The sequence below is a fragment of the Halichoeres trimaculatus genome, unplaced genomic scaffold (genome assembly GCF_033239565.1).
Source record: "Halichoeres trimaculatus isolate MK-OKI-2021-1 unplaced genomic scaffold, fHalTri1.1 fHalTri1_scaffold_17, whole genome shotgun sequence".
NCBI classification, from domain to species: domain Eukaryota; kingdom Metazoa; phylum Chordata; class Actinopteri; order Labriformes; family Labridae; genus Halichoeres; species Halichoeres trimaculatus.
In genome coordinates this window covers 25,152,159-25,168,820 of record NW_027437195.1, presented here as the reverse complement: position 1 = coordinate 25,168,820, position 16,662 = coordinate 25,152,159, and the positions used below count along the sequence as shown (strand labels likewise).

The 16,662-nt window shown below is 41.5% G+C and overlaps 1 protein-coding gene across 4 annotated transcripts in view; it reads right to left on the bottom strand.

Moving 5' to 3' along the window:
• Positions 1–16,662, bottom strand: part of npas3 (neuronal PAS domain protein 3) — a 343,632-nt gene that overhangs the window by 241,849 nt on the left and 85,121 nt on the right. The gene's annotated exons all lie outside the window — the stretch shown is intronic.

Sequence of the window (16,662 nt, the reverse complement as noted above, 5' to 3'; positions counted from 1 at the left end):
AGCACAATGTGAAAATCTGACAGACGCCAGAAATCGAGAATCGAATTTAAAGAAGGAGAATGGATGAAACAGGAAGTGTGCAATTCAAGAATAAAACAGAAAATGGGATGTTTCTGTTTGGCTTGAGAGCAACTCTGGGTCTGATGTCACAACTCCAGGATGTTTTTGACTCATAGTTTCTGTACTCACTGATTCAGTCATTCAACCATTTCCTGGTTGAAGTCATCGTCCCATTAACAAACCAAACTTCAATAAAGGCAAATCATTCATTCTTCCTTTTCCATTTCCATCGCTTTGGTGATGTTTGCCAGCTGTCTTAGGGCAAAACATAGGGTACGCTTTGGACTGGTAGCCAATCACTGCTACCAAACTTTGAACTATTGTTGTTTAAAGTCAAAACTGAGGTAGTTCGAACCCAGATAAGTCAACTTGCCCCATCCACCAGTGGAAGCATGTAATGCTAAGATCCAAGTTGGACCCGAGGAAAGGGACTCTCACATTTTCAGCACCATTTATGGTTTTCGAAATCCCCAAGCGATAAAGTCAACATACTTTGTTTTCTGTTTCTTCTGTCCATGAATAAACCTGCTGTATTTATCAGTGAGCTCAGCCTGAATGTCTGGTTTGCAGGTGAATTTTAAGATCTACCTGTCGCCTCTGCTGGTCAGCTCTAACAGCTCCCGTCTTTGGGAATACTCAGTGACAAATAAATAAATAAACCAACCTCCAGTTTTCTTCTGCAAAGCAAATCCCACTCCGAGTGGGACTGGAAGTGACACGGAGTCAAATACAAAAATACAAAGCAGGCCCAAAGTGACTGTCTATGCACAGTGAATTATTTGAATTTTACACACCCACCCAAGACAGGCTGTCAAAACCCATGCCGGGATGGATTTTTCATACGGAGAGGGGGAGCAAGGGAGAGCCGAGGAGAATGAAAGAGAGGAGGAAAAAATAGGAGGAGGAGGAGAGAGTGAGGGGAGGCAGTGAAGCGATGCCGGCTCACAGGAGAACATTAGCTGCACTGTGTAGCGCTCCATAAAACCATTGACATTGTCGGTCTTGCTTTGTGGACGAGTATTATTGTAAAACACAGTTTTCTGAGGCGAGCCGGCCGCTATTGTTCTTGTCAGAGGGTGAAGCGAGGGCACCGCCGGCATAACTTATTTCAGCTTTAAAGCTACGGCAGCGGGCAGAGAGTTGGTTTTCAAATTAAAGCTCCGAGATGTAAGTCCAGAGATTGTATTACTTTTAGATTTGATCTCTTGATGCATGACTAGGAAACATAGCACTGCTGTCGGGGAGGAAGAAAGAGAAAAACAATAAAGGATGAAAGGAGCAGAGAAGAAGAAGAAGCAGGTTAGTGTTCAGAGAGGTCGGTCTACTTCACTGATTATACAACAAGCAGGGAAGAGGGACGCAGAAATCAGCTGCAGGGTTTGTTTTCACAGTTTAAACTGTGACATTTAAAGGATTTTATTTGGGGATGAATGACCAACAGGTGACAGGAGATAGAAGGACAAACCTCATTAGTGCGACAACAGTGCTGTAAGTTATTTGGCTGCAGGAGCCGCTAATAAGCGCAAGACAATTGCACCAACCAACCAATGGCTGAGTGCGTCTGTTTCGCTGCAAGTCTATTTTAGCTGGAGTGTGCTGCAGAAACGCGTCAATCTCTGCGGAGCAGATTGTACCAAAAAGGAAATCGGACACAAAAATGATCAGAGTATCCAGTGATTTCAAGAAAAAGCTCCATGTTCTGGCCCTTGATCCTAAATCTTATCCATCTTCATCAAAGCTACGTCACTGACACATGGCCAGAAGTCATCAGCAGGTCAGATCCAGAAGAAATCCAGTCTTTTGGACTAGAAAAGTTAATTTCGGAGGTGAAAAACTTTTTGATTTTATACAACACAACATATTCTTTCTAAAAGACACCAACAGAAAGGGGAAGGCATGGACTGAAGGTACTGAAGTTTTGTGAGTACCAGGTGAGCTTAACATGCTAGTTAATCGCCACGCAAGTACGTTGTCATGGATGGGATTCCTGCAGGAACATGCAGTTCTCCTGTGATCTTGTGATCTCGGGTATCCAGCTGCTATGGGCGCTGCCCTGCACTGCGTGGAACACCAAAGACACAGCCAGTGTGAATTGGCGTGCGCCCCACAACGCTTTATGCGTGATTTAGGGGTTAGACCTTCTGACTCATTCTACCTCTGAGGGCAAAGAGGAGAAGGGTCAGATTTAGTGCTTGAGTGTTTCCCGAACAGATGAGTCTTCAGACATCTCTTAAAGTAGAATGGGACTCTGTGGATCGCATAGAGTTAGGTAATTCATTCACCATTTGGGCACAACAGAGGAGAAGAGTCTGGCCAGAGATTTGGAGCCGCGCTGGGCTGGGAGCACCAGGCATCTTTCACAAGCAGAGCGTAGTGGGTGAGAGGGAGTGTAGACCTGGATGAGGGACCCCAGTTCCCCAGTTAGGAAGGAGCCGTTCTTGTCAATGTTTTGTAAGTAAGGGGAAGAGCTCTGAATTTGATTGGAGCTGCCACTGGAAGCCAGTGAAGAGAGATTGACAGTGTCTCTCAAAGGTACATCAGTGTTTTTAAGGGTTGTCCTGATCTATCATTGATATTTTTCTAATATCAGAAAAAAAAGAAGATTATCAGAACATAACAGCCTGCATCTAAAATCGCCCAGCATGCAAAGCTCATGTGATCACAACAATAGTGCATGCCAAGTCTGGAGAACACTGTCCCAGCAGCAGTTGCTGACTGAAGCAACCCATTGTTGTTGATTAGGACCCTGAAATATGTAAAGACCAGAGTCAGAGTCTAATATAACAGAGTTGCCCTTCCATTATTTGTCTCGTTCTCTTCATCTCGGCTCTTCTTCCTCTCCTCTCTGCCAGAGATCCTGTCCGTTAGTTCCACACTGATGCCTTCAGGTGTCATTTTGAAAAGTGGACGAGCAACTGCATCAAACACACTCATACACACAGGTAGTCAGATATATACACTTAAGATAAACAGTACTACTGTTCACACACACACACATACACACACGTAGATTCACACAGTCTGGTGCACAAGCAGAAATTCAATAACCTGAGTTTAAAACACAGCCGCTCCTTCAAGCAGTTACACACACACACAAAGACCGACTCACGGGAAAATGCACACTGAGATGCACATAAGCAAGTAAACAAACACACACACGTGAACACACACTCCATCAGGACCAAAATGGCAGTGGTGGGAGGCAGTACAATGGGTATTGCGGGGCGCCGGCAGAGCTAAATTGCAGACAGCGAAGGGGAGATCTGGGCCATTTTTCAAGGCCGACTATATATTACAAATTGGCTACCAGGGCATTGTCTTAGGATACACACACACACACACACACACACACACACACACACACACAAAGTGAAAAACTAATCCTGGCTTGTCCTGTTGTAGCCCACAGAGCCGCAGAAATCTGCCCTTTTTCCTTCTTTTTCAACGATTTCCTCAGAATAAACCATGTGATTGAAAATGTGTCAGTTTAGCGAGCAGCATGGATGACACACACACACACAGAAGACACACAGGAGACACACACTCACGGTCCCCTGTTTACCTGCTGTAACTCTCCAGTTTTTGATGAGGATGTTCAAACACTTCCTGGTCAGGGTCAGATACACACACACTCTCACACACACATTGTGCCCCAGCTGGTCAGGCTGTTTTGGTGCAGGTTTAACGGGTCAGTCTTGCTTCAGTGCTGCAGTAAATCTGGAGGAGGGTTTAACTCTGGTGCTGAATCCCTCCAGAAAAAGAGTGTGAGTGGTCTTTATCTGTCTTTGTGAGGACCCAGCTCAGTGATCTGAAATAGATTCACTTTTAAATACTTGTTTATTTATAACCCATGATTTAAAATTAGATTATCAGCGCCAAAGTTGGTTATATCTAGATGCTATTTCTCAAAATCTGCACAGTCGGGATGGGTTTATTGTATTGGCACTAATGAAATACACACTCTCTGAAAAGTATACCGGGCCATCGCCTCCTTTCAATCAAAACTAACATCAAACTTGTTGCATGCAGTTGCTGAAGTTTGGTCAATAATTGCTGCTTGTATGAAAGTACTGAAGTTTCGAAGTAAGATTTTTTTTCTCTGATGGCCTCTGATTGTTCAGGAAATGACTCCTTGAAGCTTGCAGCGATAGTTTTGTGGCAAATAAGGTACACAGGTCCAGCGTTTCTAAAAGTTGGCATTATAAATACATACCAGTAAGTCAATTCTGCATCAACTTTCCACTCACAGCTCTTTGAGAGGGACATTTTTTTAGCTTTTTACTGACTTGCTGCTATACCGTTTGGCAGAGCAATTTTTTGAGGCACTATATCTCACTGAAAATGTGTTGAACTGAGAAAAAACCTGATTGGGTCGTCTCAGCGTGAAATAAATTTTCAGAATTTTGTGGTTTCTGATCTTAGCGCTCCATACTTGATAAAAAAAATACTTTATTTCTGCTTCTTTTTTTTCTTGGATGGAACATTTAAAGGTAAAGAACTGAACAGACTTTGTATCCCTTGCACTTGAAAAAGAAAGTTAAAGTTTCTCTTTTTGCTGTTCTCCACAACCTACAGCACTACATTCGCCCCCTAGTGGCTTGCGGTAGTCTGTTAACACTGATGAATGCTAAACAATAACATAACCTCGGAATGAAAATTGATTAAATAATAATTCATTATTGTGGATACAATATCCATTTCAATTATTTCACAAGAGCAAGTGGCCCTCACAGTGTCTGCTGAAGTAATTTGGGCCCTTGGACAAATGTAGCGGATGATCCATGTCTCAGAGCACGGCACGACACACATTTTACGGTGTTTCCACTGACTAATCCCGCGACAGATCTTCAAATAACAGAGACAAGCAGTTCCACTTTTTGGGACCCAGTCTTCTCTGAAATGAAGCTGGATTGTGCTTCGAATCAAAGAGCCACATGGAAATCACAAAGAAGACAAATAACTGCATGTCTTCCATCATTGCTCTTTGTTTATCATGTCACGTTTCTTCTTCGTTGGATTTATTAGTGGGGTACACTGTGTCTGCTGCTATGGCGCTATAATTTAACAGATGCAGCTATTGGCACCCGGCTTACATGCCGCCTCCCACAAGGGGGCACAGTTGGGATTGGAAACATAAACAGGATCAAGCTAAACTGAGCCAACCCGTACCAAACTGTACTGATCTAAACCAGACTGCTTGGTGGAAACGGGGCTATAGTCTGCTCACCTCCTGGACACTAGGGGTGGGAGAAAAAAATCGTAAATTGATATATCAGGATTTTTAGTTTGACTATATCAGAATTGGGATTCTTCATCAATTTTTTTTCTTTATAAGTTCAAATTCTTAATTTCGGTCTTTGTTTATAAACTGGACAGGAAAAAAAGTTACAACTTTTCTCCAGCAGAGGGCGAAATGCCTCTCTGACTCACGTGAGGTGCATTTTATGGGGAAAATATGGCTCCTGATATGGTCGGTTGACATTATCATCATTTACCTTTTTCATGTGGTCTGGTGTAAAAAAAAAAAAAAAAAAAAAAAAAAAGAGCAAACAAAAAAAGCAAAAATCATAAATATAGAAGGATTGCAATTTAATCAAATCGGCACCCCAAAAATCATAACAGAATTGAATAGCTAGAATAGCATATCATCCCAACCCTTCTGGACACTAATCTACAAAATTAGTTTACAAAGTTTGAAACAATAGTGCTACATAACTACAAAAACAAGTTACTGTCGCTTTGCATCCCTAGAAAAAGTTGTCTTAAATAAAGGAAAATAGTATTAATACAAAGACCTGCTCCCCATTTGTTTGATTCATAACAAATAGAGAAACAGTACCAGCTCTGGCCACAGGTGTCACTAAAACCCAACACTTTTTTTCTTGAAGTGTTTGAGTGCGTTCTTTGCTAGCTGTTGAAGATAAAACCTGCTATGGTTTAGCAAAGCAGCACTATCTTCATATATTCACTAAATCAGGCAGCTGCAGATGAATTGCCTCTTTAAGCTCAAATACTTTGCAATAAGTTTCTCACAAACCTCCGACACCCTCTGCACACTAAGTTCATAATCAACCTCAGGTAAAAAAAAAAAAAAAAAAAAGTGTCTCACTTTACTTTGAACACATTATCAGCAAATAACAGGAATAAATCCCAAGCATGCAACACTCGTGCTGCAGAGCGGCGCGCGCGGCCGTAATGGAGTCTGTCATTTCAAATGGATGAAGCTCCATTAGAGAGCGGAGCGGTCGCCGCGCTAAGTGTGATGAAGGGCGAAGCTTCGGCGTCTCTCTTTTTGTTTTTACAACGATGTAGAAGAGAAAAAAAAAGCAGCTCTGTCCTGACTCACATCTTGATGGGATGAGAGTTTTTGCACCACGCAGAAACTCAAAAAAGGGAAATCAGCAAAACATTCGAGCTTAAGTCTCAAAGTGGAGAAATGAGGGGCTTTTATTTTGAAAAGACGCCGCCCTCTGTCACCGCCGCTGTAATTCATCGGCCTCTTTCTCATTGACTCTTCCTCACCTTTTTCTCTCCATTGTTGTCATCACTCCCCGCCTCAATCTCCTTATGTTTTAGAGCAAATAAGGTGTGCAGAGGGTGACACACACACACACACACACACACACACACACACACACACACGGATGACATGTTTATTAATCACCTCTTTAGCCGAGCGAGCGGCCTGATTTACCGCTGATTTCTGAGCTGTCGAGCGCTGAGGACAGCCGCCTGACATTTACAGGTAGGAGCACTCTACGGTATGTCTCACACACACACCTTCATAAACACACACACACAAAAAGCACACACTCCTGTGGCTCTGAACATGTTGAAATTATGCACACACACACACACACACACACTCAAGCGCAATAAATCTGAGCATGAATGTGTGATGGAGAGCGGCCGAGGTGGGGGGCAGAAGTTTGAGCTGCTTCTGCCAACCAGGGTACCTCAATGCATGATGGGAAATGGTGTCTTTAATCCCCAATTCAGCCATCAGGGTCAGCTGTTCCATCAGAGGGTCTGTTATCAGGTGAATTCAGGATGTCTCACACCTTTGAACACATCTGTAACAGACATGTTCCATCAGAGTGTGACCTGTAGCATCCGCCGAGCTGTGACCGCGATGAAAACACTCTGATTCTCCTCAAAAGGATGTGAAATTCGTCTTTCAGCTCCTGCCTCACCCCGGCTACGACAAAAGGAGCAGATTTCACAGAAGAAGAGAAATCTAAAGAGCGAGCCGTCGGCTGTCTCCTCACACGCCTCCGTGCTGAACGAGGTTAAAGCTGTGACATCAGCAGAGAGATCCTGACTTCCTGTTCAGCGCCTCTTTATGCCTGTGGAATTACAGGGGAACGTTCTGGAAGGGAGCCCTGTGTTTGAACCGCCTCACGGTGCGTTTGATGTTCCAGGGGTCTCAGCGCGCGGTTAAACAGGCCTGTGAGCGGGCACGTCAGCTGACAGATGAGAGAAAACAAGCGCTCCTAAAAGGTTTGTGGCGTTCAGGAGAGGAGAGACCCCTCTTTACAGAGCCGTGAAGAGAGGAAAACGCTGATTCAAAAATATGCTGAATCTGCTGGACCCTGATATGAGATTGGGGACGAATCGAGTCAACCTTTACAGATCTGATACCTGAGATTTGATACTGGACCAATCAGAAACCATAACTTAAACAGCAACCTGTTCTCCTCGGTGAGACGAAGCAGCAACCTTGGGTCTATGAATGTGCAACAATCCGGAAGTGCTAAAATCTGCTGTTTCTCCAGTGTCCACTTGAGGCTGGCTCTGGAAGTACTGGAAGTCACATACACACCAAGCCAAAAAAAGATGTTTTCACAGCAGAAATTAACCTATTTACAGCCTGGTTCAAAAAAGGTCTCGTGACTGAATCACTAATTTTGCTATCAGCACACACTGAACGGGGGGTGAATTTTTTCTAACTCGGCCATTCAGAGGATATTAAGATCACAAGCTCGGTACAGAGGTACAGCTCAGGGTCACGTGACTGACAGGCGCCCTAAAGCTGTACCCGAAGCCCTTGCCGCTACCAGTATGGCCGCTATAGCCAATGTGCTTCATTTTCCGTTTCAGAAACACACAGGTGACGTTGGGGAGACTACGTCCATGTTTTATACAGTTATGAGCAAGACGCATCTGCCACGTTGTAAACCAAGCTAAAAGAAAGAAAAAAAGACAGAAAGAAAAAAAGACAGAAAGAAAGAAAGACAGAAAGAAAGAAAGAAAGAAAGAAAGAAAGAAAACAAATGGAAGAACGAAAGAGAGTGAGAAAGCAAGAAATGAAATGAAAGAAGAAAGAAGTAAAATGAATAAGGAAAGAGAGAAAAGAAAAAATAAAGGAGAGAAATCAATGAACGATATACCCAGAAAAAGAAAATAAAAGAATCAAAAGGAAAGAGAAGAAAGACAAGAAAAAAAGAGGAGATAGAAATAAAGAAAATGAAAGAGAAAAGAAGGATGGACAGAAAAAGAAAGAAAGAAGAAAGGGGAAAAGGAAACAAAATAAAGCAGAGAAAAAGAAAAGTAAAGAAAGAAAGAAAGAAAGAAAGAAAGACAGAAAGAAAGAAAGAAAGAAAGAAAACAGCAGAAAAAGGAAGATGAAAAAAGTACAAATTATAAAGAATGAAAAAAGAATAAGTAAAAGGAATTCAAAAGATAAAGAAAAAAGAAAAAGATGAGAAAACAAAAAAGAAGAAAAAAAATGAAAAAAAAAATAAAAGAAGGAAAAACACCCAAAACAAGACAGAAAGAAAGAAGAAAGACATCAAGAACAGAAAGACAGAAATGAATGGCAGAAAGTAAAAACAGACGAAAGAACAAAATTGAAGGATGGAACAAGAAAGAACAGAAAAAAGAGGAGAAGAGAGACAAAGAATGAGGGAGGAGGAAAGAAGAAACAAATAATTGAGACAGAAAATAAAGAAGAGAGTGGAGAAAGGAATGAAGGACAAAAGACCAGACTGTATGAGTGTGTGTGTGTGTGTGTGTGTGTGTGTGTGTGTGTGTGTGTGTGTGTGTGTGTGTGTGTGTGAGTGTGTGTGTGTGTGTGTGTGTGTGTGTGTGTGTGTGCCAGGTTGGGTAAATCCAGCCGAGTCAGACGAGGATCAGAGCACTGTCTGCTAACCTTGATCTACCACTTCTCTTTCTCTCCCTCTCCCTCTCTCTCGTTCCCTCCTTCTCTCCTTCCTCTTCCCTTGTCTCCCCTCCTTTCCTTGGTCCCTCCTTCCTCTCGCCTGGTTTTTCTCTGAGCTCCAAATCTCTCCCTCACTCTCTCTGTCACACATCACTGTTCACACAGATCCTCTGGCAGCTCAAAACACACACTCTCACTCTCTCTCGGACACACCAAAGTACACACCTCTTCTCTGACACATAAACACACACACACGTGCTCACAGACAGAAACACACACACACACTCGGCCGCTGACTGACAGGGCCAGCTCAGTGCAGCTCTTTGACATTCAGCGAGTGTCAGAGTGAAAACAGAGAGGATGAGGGGCTTCAGCTGGAGAATGGAGCTGCTTCAAGCCCAAACACACACACGCACACACACACACACACACACACACACACACACACACACACACACACACACACACACACACACTCACAAAACCTGTACTCCCACCACTATACATACCACGTTTTTCACAACAAATGCAACCTTACAAAAAACTACTTGTGCAATCTTTGATTTGAAGCGCAGACATGTTTTAGTTTTGATGACCATGTGTCCTGATTTTGAGCTCACCGTCACCTTGGCTTGTTGGAATCAGTAAACCAGGAATAACAGTAAAGTCTGAAGCTTGAAATCAACATAAAACAAGATTTATCAACCAAGAGAAGAAGAGTTAAGATATTGATATTTCATCACAGGTCAAAATATCACAATATATTGCTGTATCATTATGTTTCACACCTCTAGCCCTCACACAGTTACAGCAACAGTCCATACTATGTGGACAGACAGCAGGTCCGTGCCATGTGGAGCACATGCCTGTGTCCACGCACAACATCTCAATGTAAAGCAAGGTCTCTTATCCACTGTTTTCACTCCTTACTCACAGTTACGAAAAAAAATGTAAAGGATTTTTTTAAAGTTTGGTTACAGAGAATGTTTCATTGAAATGTCCAGGTGTATTTGCTTCTCGCCCGCAGACAGCGAGGAAAGGCTCCTGGTACCCATGACCCTGAACAGGATAAGCAGTAGAATATGAATGAATGAATGAGTAATCTACATTCCCTTCTCCTGTAGTCAACTCCTTAGAAGTAACAGTTTAATTTTGAGTATTATGAACATGATCAAATTAAGCTGATGTTCCATATGGAAGTCAAACGTCACAAAATTGATTGGAGCAATAGTAACTTATATGTGATATATTGCTTCAACTCGATTCCTTCAAAGAGTCAGTCTAAAGAGTTATAGTGAGCTGGGTTAAAAAAAGAACTTTTTCCTTTTAGCGTAAGATGCCCTTTATTCTCACTTAATAGATTTTCCATGTCCTGGTTTCACGACATTTTACGGAAATTTGCGAAAATGATATTTATGATAATATGGGGGGCTCTAGTTCTCATCGTGTCTCTTCGTCCTGGCAGACTACCTGCGTTTGTTCATATCTGGCACACCGTGCGCGTGAACTGATACACTAAGCAGCAAGCGCCTCGTAGCCAGCTGTGGCTCTGCAGCGGAGGTAGCGCCGTTTTACGACACCATGAGAACTAGAGTCTTATTTAGCGGTGTTTTTGTGGGAAAGTAACGCGCTGAAAATTCTCTAAATAAAGCGTGAATGCAGACCGATATCAGATTTTTTCAGTGGGAGTCCGTTTATTTGTGTTTTTGGTCAAGTAAAAATGGCCCCGTCTGAGTGCAGAGGAAACCGGCAGAGGAGCAGGGAGGGGGTGTTTGGTGTGTGCGCTCTGGGCTTCTGCTGCACAAAAACACTGCTGTAGGGGTAATTTCTGCCCTAAACCTTTCTGATAGGACCCAACTTGTTCCATCCCGGAGTATCACTTTAAGGATAACCGTTCATTTATTGACGGTTAAACGAAATAAAGAATTTCATGAAGCTTGAACACAACACTCTTTGGTTGTCATGCAATATTAAAAAGCTTGAAAAGCAAGATTTGAGGAGCATTTACACTCCTCAGGCTTTTTCTGGAGAGAGTGTGAAGGTCTGCTCTGGTGCGGGATGGTGTGAACGCTAACAGACAGCATCCAAATAAAAATAAACGTGAAAGTGATGGATTGATTCAGAGAATTCTCCACAGGAATGAGCAGTATTTGGTTTTGAGCGAAATCCTGCTGGAGTCTGAGTGTGTTGCTTTAAGTTCAGTCTCCACAGAGACAGACTGCAGCTGCTTTAACCTTGCTAAGAGCCCATTTAAATACACTAAAGAGCCGTCTGGAAGATAAAATCGCTCTCTTAATGTGAAACCACCCAGTTCTGTGCCGCTTGCTCGTTTTAAACGCGGCTGATAAAGAAGGACAGATTTGTCTTTCCTCTTTCTGTCCGTCTGCGTTCATATCTGTTAATATAGTTATCAGGGAGTGTGCGTGTGTGTGTGTGTGTGTGTGTGTGTGTTTAAAATGATGGATAGAGTGATGCTGCTCGTTAATAATTCACCAAAGTGTCACTTGCGGTCGCTTTGCCCTTCACTTCTCAGCCAATCAGAGGCATTTATCCTGAGCTCTGATTGGAGGAAAATCTGTCTCCCTCCTTAAATGCAAATTAAATAAAAATATTGTTGCATCTTAACCTTTATCATCATTTAATCTCTCCTGCTCCTCCTCTGTGTGTTCAGTTAACAAAAGTTTTTAAACTCAGATTCTCCTCTCGCTGCCTCTGTTTTCAAATCTCTTTCTGATTTGCATTTTTTATCCCCTCCATCTCCTCGTCTTTTCCTTCCCTCCCCCTCCGTCTCTTTCCCTCCCTGCATCTCCCGATCCTTCATAGTCAAGGAGAAGTGAAAAACATCGACTCCATCCAGACGTCAACTTGTTGAAAAGGGAATAAATCTCGGACTGAAGTTTCGGGGGCAAACACGGAGGAAGCCGACATCTGAGTGCGAGATTGAAGTCCAAGTTGAAGGGCAAAACTAAAACGTGGTTAAAAGACACAAAGAGAGTGGTACAGCGGGTGTGAGTGTTATTTTGGGAGAAGAGAGACGGGGTGACTTTCCTTTGTCGGGCTGACTTTTAAAAGAGTGATTTCGGAGGGATAGAGACGTTTTTAAAATGCAGACAAATCCACAGAGACGCGCGGAGAGGCAGGGAGATGTCTCTCTCTGCAGAAGTCAGAAAACAACTTGAAATGTTTTTACATCTTTGTTTCCATCAGGGTGAACTGCTCAGCTGCAGCTGGGTGATGAAGGTGATAAAAGAGGATTATTAATTTGTTCCACTGTGATTATTTGATTAGAATGATGGTGACTGAAGTTAAAACGAGCCCCGGGGATGTTTTATATCTCCTGACGCACAATCAGCAGAAGCGTTTACCTTTAAGACTGGAAGAGAAACAGTTCACAGGGGAACATGTTTGTGATTTTATGCTTTTGTTTTGCTGCGTTAGCTCTGTGCAACCCCAAAAACAAGGCTTTATACGTAAATGAGTTGTGATATTAGAGAAAAGTAACACAACTGTGCTGTAAATACTTTGATGTCTTCAACTCCAGAAGATTCAAAAAGAGATTTTCCAGGGACAAAAAATGATTAAAAAAAAACAAACATTATGTCAAAACCACACAGTGGACAGCGTGGACTGTGACCCGTCACTGGCGCAGCAATTGTAGCAGTTGTGCAGCCAGAGTCTGCGCAGTAGAGACTGTGAGGGATTCTGGGAGAATCAAAGTGGAGCCAGGTGAAAAAAATAATATATCTATTTTTTTGTTTTGAGGGTCTACCTCCCGACATATTTTACAATCCCCCCAAAAATACACAAGAACGGCAGCTGTCAATCATCGTTAAACATGACGTAGAGCTTCATTTTAACCTCTTGTATCTAATGAAAACAAAACTTCTCATAAAAAAAGAGGACTTGAATACAAGGCAGCCAAAAGATATTTTCAAAATCACCACAAAAATCAGATGTGAGAAACATTTCTACAAGGTGTATTCATTTTTTAAAGTTTGACCACAGCGCATTTGGAATGACCGGGGAGATGGATTTTTTGACCTGTACTGCAGCCAGCCACCAGGGGGAGCAGTTTTTTGTGGCAACTTTACTTTGAGCCAAGCAAGATGACATCCATTTTTTTACAGTCTATGGTTTAAACATAAATATTTTTGTAAGAGCCATTTCATTTAAGATCAAAGTCAATTTTGCGGAACACAGCGAAAAACTCAAGCGTCTCCTTGAGCAGGGTTAGCACAAAATAAGAGCTAGCTCTGATTTCAAACTAAAGGAAACTCAACATTCTCAGCACTCAGTGTCCTCAGTGCAAAGGCTGGACTTGAACTCATACTAGTCTAAAATAATTTGTAATAATTAAATGGGATGACGAAACTCAAGGTGGGGAGAGCACACCTCCCTTCTCTTTATGTTCTTGACACATAAATAAAATACATTGATTGATGCCATTGCTCTGTTTTGGGATCTTCTTGCCCTTCCACAAGCCTAGATGGAATGCCAAAGTCTGAGGTGGGTAGAGCAGACAAGGCAGGAAGAGCATTAGCAAATAGCACTGTGTGGGGCTTGTTGGAGCCAAAAATGTAACAACAAAAAAATGTAATAAAACCCAAATTGCAGGACTTAATGTTTTTTTATATTACATTTTGTGTCGTTGTTGCGAATCAGGCTCTAACAGGGTCTTTGAATTCAATAAGTTACATTTGAGCTCCCTGCACTTCTACTTGACTACAGTGGTTGCCAAAGCCTAAGGTTGGGAGAGCACACTTCCGTTCTGTTTCATGCAAATACAAAAAAAAAAAAAAAACTAAGGCCAGCAGAGAAGCAGCAAAGACCCCACCCATAAAGCAGCCAGACGGGTCTGGAAGATCTAATGTTATGTATACTCTAATACAAGATATGATGGTCCTTGATTAATACTAAAAACAAAGTATTGCTGTATTGCTCCAGAATCACATCAAGACTGACACAGAACTGAGGGAAATACAAGGGAACAGGACCTAAATGAATTAAAGAGATTTTTAAAAATGGGAAAGTGCAGTTTTAACTTTCTGCCACAAAGAGCATTAATGCTTTATGAGTCATACGTTTTATTCCAGATCAATAAAAACAAGATTATTCAAAACATCTAATAGCCAGACTTCACTTCTGATTGTGCGACTTAATGGCACCAAAGCAAAGAAGTCTTTGCTTTCTGCCGCTGAATAATAAAACTTCTAGTTTGACAGGGTTAGATTATAATTAAATCAGCAATGAAGGTTCTTAATGTGTCTGGTTCAATGATACCTGCCCCCCTTTGGACAATACCATTAGACTAGGTAATGGACATGACTGTTGTTGACATTTTAACCTAAGCAATGTGAGTTTTTTTAATTATTATTTATATCATTTATCTCTTTCTGTAGAGCTTGGCTTCTTCAGACTTTTACAGCTGAAGACATGTATCCTAATATCTCAAAAGTCACTGACTGTACTTATAAAAGCTTATTAAATGAATGCAGATAATATCGAAACCAGCCTTTTATAGGAATAATTTAAGCCTCTTTTAACAATTTAAGCAATAAAAATAATTCAATTAATCTCAATTTCTTGTAATTAAGCTCTGCTGCTTAATTAAGAGATAATAATGCTGATGGATCGACCGCTTCACTGTAAAAACTAACAGGAAGTTAAACTCAGATAATCGTCAGATGAGAGACAAAGAAAATAATCCAACAAGAGTCCTGTTCAAACCGCACACACATACACTCAGATCACATGTGTGTGTGTGTGTGTGTATGTGTGCAGTTTGAAGGGGTGCATTTCATTTTGTGTTGATGTATATCTGTGTATTTAGCGGTGCGTGTGTATCACAGACACAGAGGCAGAGTGCCCTGAGTCTCCATTACAAGGACAATATTTCCTGTCATATCTGATTTGCAGCAAAGGGAGGAGGAGGAGGAGGAGGAGGAGGAGGGGAAGTGAGATGACAGCAGAGCAGCAGAGGAGACTGATGCAGAACCACAAAATAAGTGAAAATACAGCAGAGGGAATGTAAACAAACAAAATGTGCTGATACTGGAGTTATTTAGCTCGTCTTGCATCATTTTGAAATGAAGTTGTAGTTTTTTAGTATCAACGCCATTTTTTTAATCGTGTGCAGGATTGAAACAAACATCATGATTAATAAACGTTAGCTAAACAATAATGCTATTTATTCCAATAAAATCAGCAAAACAAGAGAAAACATACTTTAAAACAATTAGATTTACAATTAAAACTTTGCAATTAATTATTTAACAGACCTGTTTTAACATTAAAAAAAAGTCCCACTGAGGAAATACGAAGAAGTAATAGTTGCATTGGCACCAAGAAAGAAAATAAACATGCGCTATCGTGCCGATAACGGGTGTTTGAAAACCGCAGAAATTTTTTTAGGGGTAAACTCATGTAACAGTGCAACATTATAAAGACTTGCATCTTTCTTATATAGACACACACCCACACACAAATGCAAACAAACAGCAAATAAGAGACACTATATGCTCCCTAACACACACATATAAAGCCAACAGGCTCCCCTGGTCATAAATTATGCATGTATTTATGCATAGCTGAATTTGTGTATGTCAATCGAAGCTCACAGTGTAAATCAATGTGCGTGTGTGTGTGTGTTGGAGTGTTTTCTGCTGGACCAATCGTGTAATATTCACATGAGATATCCTGATCTTCATGTGTTTGTGTGTGTTTAAGAGGGAAATTATCAAACAACACTCAAAAAGAGGAACTTTCAAAATGTAGCATAAGAAAAACTGAGGATGCTCACGTCAGGAAATCATCTTCTCTAGTCTCCCTCTCCTGTGATGTTTTCTCCTTTTATCACCTCCTACTTCTCCTTATCTCCTCTCCTCTCTTCTAATCATCCCCTTGTCTCCTCCCGTCTTTTCACTTCCATGGAAACGGACAGTCAATGAAAAAGGCATTCAGTAACCAGGGAGACTTAGCACAGTGTCTCTATGTGTGTGTGTTTGTGAGTGTGAGTGTGTGTTCTGTATCCATGGGAAATGTGAATGGCTGGCAAGAGACACAGGAGTGCCAATGGACACCATGAATGAAAGAGAAGAAGGAGGGAGGGAGAAAAAGAGAGATGCTAAACTCCTGCAGACGACTCAAAACTTATATAACCCGACTTGTTGTACACAAACATACATGAAATATCCCACTGCAGGAAGTGTTACAGCTAAGACACATCAACTCTACTACTTGTTGTGTGTTCTCATTTAACAAAATAGTCACTGGTCGAAAAGACAACATTTGTAACAATATTTGGTGTTAATATCAAAACACGCTCAAACAAATCTGACTAAACAAATTAAGAGAAGAGGTGGTTCACCTTCTTCCATCAGCATTTGTACCCCTATTTGTGACTATAACTCTTATTGGCAGCATAAACTGACTAACAATCAACT